Genomic DNA, 6,000 nt, shown 5'->3' with positions numbered 1-6,000 from the left:
CAGTGGTCTATCTCTGTTAACAGGACCAAAAGCATCAGTGTCTGTTGTTGGGGGCCAGTGTGAGGCACTCCACCCGTGGCAAAGGTCATGAGGAAGGAGGCTCGACATACACAAAGGTGGGATCGAACCCCAGGAGTCCCCCTGGAAATCCTCGAGCATCTACCCCCATAACCAGAGCCTGCCTACTTTGCTACTTTGTGCTCTCACCTACACCTCTGACTTTATGCAGGGCTGTCCCCCACCACCTCTTTCGGAGAAGGAGTTAACTTAGTGCTCCAGTTAATAAAAACTCCTGGGCGTGACAAGAGTGTTTTAACCTACAAACTCCTCTGAAGGTTCTCTGGCCTGCCTGACAGGCTTGTCCGGCCACATGCGATTGCTCACAGCCTCCCAACCATGAGAGGCACGAGATGCTTTAAACCTTCTAAAAACAGGTTCCTTAGAAAAGTTAGAAAACCATTAGTATAAGTATAGTGGGCTGATTAGAAATTGTATTGGTGAAAGGTTTTTCATTTGTTGAGCCAATGTTTGTTGCTAAGTCTCCACATCCCCTGCCCTTACACACATTAATGAATATATAGAAGAAATAAGTATTAACCTTTGATATTAATCACATTATACCTTAGGCTAAGTAAATTCTTTACTTAATTAAAACCCACTACACCCTCACCCTATAGGAATGTAACTTTATTTGGGTGGCGTCTGTTTTAAGAATAATCACCCCTGGAGAAATAAGTGTCCTAGTTGACTGACCGCTGTCACAAGGAGAGGGTCATAAATTGTCAGCAGGCCCCCTGGCCAGAAGATGATGTAACATCCCTAAGACCTCTGTATACATTTGTATGAAGCACCTGACTTTGATAAAAGTCAGGACTGCTGACCCCGTGTGACTTTTGCATAACATCTCAGTGTATAAAAGTAGACCATGGAAAATAAAAAATTGGGATCAGTTCCTTGAAAGACTGGTCTCCCCATGTCGCTCTCTCTCTCAAACTCTGGCTGAGTCTCCATCTGGAGTGCGGAGCCTGCCATGCTTACTAATTATGCCTGGGATTCTAAGATCTGACCGGGGAGGCCTCAGTGTCTCCTCTCCTTCGTGAGAACGGAAGGACACCTGCGGCCTACGTAAGTGGTGCAAACTTCTTGTCTTGAAGTTTTATTGGTCTCCTGTGTAAACCAAGCTACTCAGCCTCTTTTCTCCACTGAACTTTCCTGCTGAGCTATCCTCATTATATTACTCTTTACATCTCTAATTAATATCTAATTGAAGCTATTGTATCCCGATCCTCACCGACGCCATCCCCGCTTCGAACTCCCTGGATCAGCCAGGGCTGGACCCCGGCAGTCTGTGGAGTCACCAAGCCTTATGTGTTGTATAAAAAGCGTCTAACTACACCCACATCTTACATGAATGCATGTGTATCTATTGTTTGTTGTTGTTCACTTACCAAGCCATGTCCAATTCTTCACAACCCATGGACTACAAGCATGCCAGACTTCCCTGTCCCTCATCATCTCCCTGAGTTTGCCAAAGTTCATGTCCATTGCATCAGTGATGCCACCCAGCCATCTCATTCTCTGTTGCCCTCTTCTTCAATCTTCCCCAGCATCAGTGTCTTTTCCAATGAATCAGCTCATTGCATCAGGTAGTCAAAGTATTGGAGCTTCAGCTTCAGCATGAGTCAATGAGTATTTAGGGTTATTTCCTTTAGGATTGACTAGTTTCATATCCTTGCCATCCGAGAGACTCTCAAGGGTCTTCTCCAGCAGCACAGTTGGAAAACATCAATTTTTCAGCACTTTTTCTTCTTTATCATCTAATTTGCACAACTTTACTACTGGAAAAACCATAGCCTTGACTATACATACCTTTGTTAGCAAAGTAATGTCTTTGCTTTGCAACTCAACATGCTGTCTAGGTTTGTCATAGCTTTCCTGCCAAGAAGCAATCGTCTTGCAATATCATGCCTGCAGTCACCATCCACAGGGATTTAGGAACCCAAGAAGAGGAAATCTGTCACTGCTTCCACATTTTCCCCATCTATTTGGCAGAAAGTGATGGGACTGAATGCCATGATCTTAGCTTTTTTAATATTTAGTTTTAAGCCAGATTTTTCACTCTCCTCTTTCACCTTCATCAAGAGGTTCTTTAGTTCCTCTTTGCTTTCTGCCATTAGAGTGGTATCATTCTCAAAGGAACATTTCATGCAAAGATGGGCTCGATAAAGGACAGAAATGGTATGGACCTAACAGAAGCAGAAGATATTAAGAAGAGATAGCAAGAACACACAGAAGAACTCTACAAAAAAGATCTTCACGACCCGGATAATCACGATGGTGTGATCACTGACCTAGAGCCAGACATCCTGGAACGTGAAGTCAAGTGGGCCTTAGAAAGCATCACTACGAACAAAGCTAGTGGAGGTGATGGAATTCCAGTTGAGCTATTCCACATCCTGAAAGATGATGCTGTGAAAGTGCTGCACTCAATATGCCAGCAAATTTGGAAAACTCAGCAGTGGCCACAGGACTGGAAAAGGTCAGTTTTCATTCCAATCCCAAAGAAAGGCAATGCCAAAGAATGCTCAAACTACTGCATAATTGCACTCATCTCACACGCTAGTAAAGTAATGCTCAAAATTCTCCAAGCCAGGCTTCAGCAATATGTGAACTGTGAACTTCCTGATGTTCAAGCTGGTTTTAGAAAAGGCAGAGGAACCAGAGATCAAATTGACAACATCCACTGGATCATGGAAAAAGCAAGAGAGTTCCAGAAAAACATCGATTTCTGCTTTATTGACTATGCCAAAGCCTTTGACTGTGTGGATCACAAAAACTGTGGAAAATTCTGAAAGAGATGGGAATACCACACCACCTGATCTCCCTCTTGAGAAATCTGTATGCAGGTCAGGAAGCAACAGTTAGAACTGGACATGGAACAACAGACTGGTTCCAAATAGGAAAAGGAGTTCGTCAAGGCTGTATATTGTCACCCTGTTTATTTAACTTATATGCAGAGTACATCATGAGAAACGCTGGACTGGAAGAAACACAAACTGGAATCAAGATTGCTGGGAGAAATATCAATAACCTCAGATATGCAGATGACACCACCCTTATAGCAGAAAGTGAAGAGGAACTCAAAAGCCTCTTGATGAAAGTGAAAGTGGAGAGTGAAAAAATTGGCTTAAAGCTCAACATTCAGAAAATGAAGATCATGGCATCTGGTCCCATCACTTCATGGGAAATAGATGGGGAAACAGTGGAAACAGTGTCAGACTTTATTTTTCTGGGCTCCAAAATCACTACAGATGGTGACTGCAGCCATGAAATTAAAAGATGCTTACTCCTTGGAAGGAAAGTTATGACCAACCTAGATAGCATATTCAAAAGCAGAGACATTACTTTGCCAACAAAGGTTCGTCTAGTCAAGGCTATGTGGTCATGTATGGATGTGAGAGTTGGACTGTGAAGAAGGCTGAGCGCCAAAGAATTGATGCTTTTGAACTGTGGTGTTGGAGAAGACTCTTGAGAGTCCCTTGGACTGCAAGGAGATCCAACCAGTCCATTCTGAAGGAGATCAGCCCTGGGATTTCTTTGGAAGGAATGATACTAAAGCTGAAACTCCAGTACTTTGGCCACCTCATGCGAAGAGTTGACTCATTGGAAAAGACTCTGATGCTGTGAGGGATTGGGGGCAGGAGGAGAAGGGGACGACAGAGGATGAGATGGCTGGATGGCATCACTGAGTCGATGGACGTGAGTCTGAGTGAACTCCGGGAGTTGGTGATGGACAGGGAGGCCTGGCGTGCTGTGATTCATGGGGTAGCAAAGAATCGGACATGACTGAGCAACTGATCTGATCTGATCTGATTCTCATATCTGAGGCTGTTGATATTTCTCCTGCCAATGTTGATTCCAGCTTGTAACTCATCTAGCCCAGCATTTCTCATGATGTGCTCTACATATAAGTTAAATAAACAAGGTGACAATAAACAGCCTTGTTGTACTCATTTCTCAATCCTGAACCAGTCAGTTGTTACATAAAAGGTTCGTTAGAAGCAACGGTCATGTTGCTTCTTCACTGGCATACAGGTTTCCTGGGAGACAGGTAAGATGGTCTGGTACTCCTATCTCTAAGAGCTTAAGATATACCAAGGGGAAGGTATCTATCGCTACAGGAATGAATTTTCTACACCCAGAGAATGTGATTAGGAGTAACTCAGTTTGAAATTGGTTGTGATTTCATAAAGAGAATTCTTACAAAGTGAGCCAAACTAAATTATTTCCAAGCATAATGCCATTCACAAAAATAAAGTGACTTGAATACTTGACACAAAAGATTTTAAAGATCCCTAAGATGTTGATTGTATGCTGTGGAAGGATGTTCACAACATACATTATTATATGAAAAACTCAGATGAACAAGGAAAAAATGTATGATAAAAGAATAATTTTTTTCTTGAGGCAAAATTCACATAAGATAAAATTCACCATTTGACCAATTCACCATTCACAGTATTGTGAAACCACCACTTCTCCTCTGGTTTCAAGATATTTTCATCACTTGAAAGGATATCTGTACTATTAGCAGTCACTGTCCATTTCCTCCTCCACCCTCCAGCTACTGGGATCTATCTCTATGGATTTGCCTATTTTGGACATTTTGTATAAATGAAATCATACAATATATGACCTTTCGTGTCTTGCTCCTTTCAGTTAGCATGATGCTTTCAAAGTTCATTCATGTTGCAGCATGTATCAGTGTTTCATTCCTTTTCATGACCCAATAATATTCTTTATTATGGACATATCTCATTTTATTTATCCATTCATCTGTTAATGGATATCTGGATTGTTTCTCAAATATCCAACTTCTGGCAATTGTGGATAATGCCTCTACAAAGAGTTACATACAAGTACCTGTTTCCAATTCTTTTGGGTAGATACCTAGGCATGGAATGGCTGGATCATATAATAATTCTAGGGTTTTTTACTGAAAAATATCAGATTATTTTCTACAATGGCTGCACTATTTTATATCCCCAACAGCAATGTATGAGGATTATACAACTATTATACAATAGGATTCAGTTCAGTTCAGTTCAGTCGCTCAGTCGTGTCTGACTCTTTGCGACTCCATGGACTGCAGCACGCCAGGCCTCCCTGTCCATCACCAACTCCTGGAGTTTACACAAACTCATGTCCATTGAGTCGGTGATGTCATCCAACCATCTCAACCTCTGTTGTCCCCTTCTCCTCCTGCCTTCAATCTTTCCCAGCATTAGGGTCTTTTCAAAGAGTCAGTTCTTTGCATCAGGTGGCCAAAGTATTGGAGTTTCAGGTTCAATGTGCTTGGCAGTCAGTAAAATAACACTTTTTTAAAAAAGAGATTACATGATGTAAATGTAATACATTCAGATGAAAAGTCAAATTTTTACTGGTATAAGGATTTCAAATATTAATATAATGAAAACCTGGCAGTATGTGTGAGAGAATATGAATGGTGATTACTTTAACATGTTTGGATTAAGGATATTACTTTTATTTCTTTTTTTCTTATTTGTATTTTCTTCTATGACAAGGTATCATTTATCGTAAAAGACAGACATCTTCAATAACAACTCTGAAGGCAAAGAAAAACAACTGTGATTTTCAGCTTTGGTTCAGTTGCTCAGTCGTGTCCAACTCTTTGAGATCCCATGGACTGCAGCACACCAGGCCTCTCTGTCCATCATCAACTCCCAGAGTCTACTCCAGCTCATCTCCATTGAGTTGGTGATGCCATCCAACCATCTCATCCTCTGTTGTCCCCTTCTGCCCCTGCCTTCAATCTTTCCCAGCATCAGGGCCTTTTCAAATGAGTCAGTTCTTTGCATCAGGTGGCCAAAGTACTGGAGTTTCAGCTTCAACATCAGTCCTTCCAATGAACATTCAGGACTGATCTCCTTTAGGATGAACTGCTTGGATCTCCCTGCAGTCCAAGGGACTCTCAAGAGT

This window comes from Bos indicus x Bos taurus, chromosome 7 (genome assembly GCF_003369695.1).
Source record: "Bos indicus x Bos taurus breed Angus x Brahman F1 hybrid chromosome 7, Bos_hybrid_MaternalHap_v2.0, whole genome shotgun sequence".
NCBI lineage: Eukaryota > Metazoa > Chordata > Mammalia > Artiodactyla > Bovidae > Bos > Bos indicus x Bos taurus.
Note: the sequence above shows the minus strand (reverse complement) of the source record.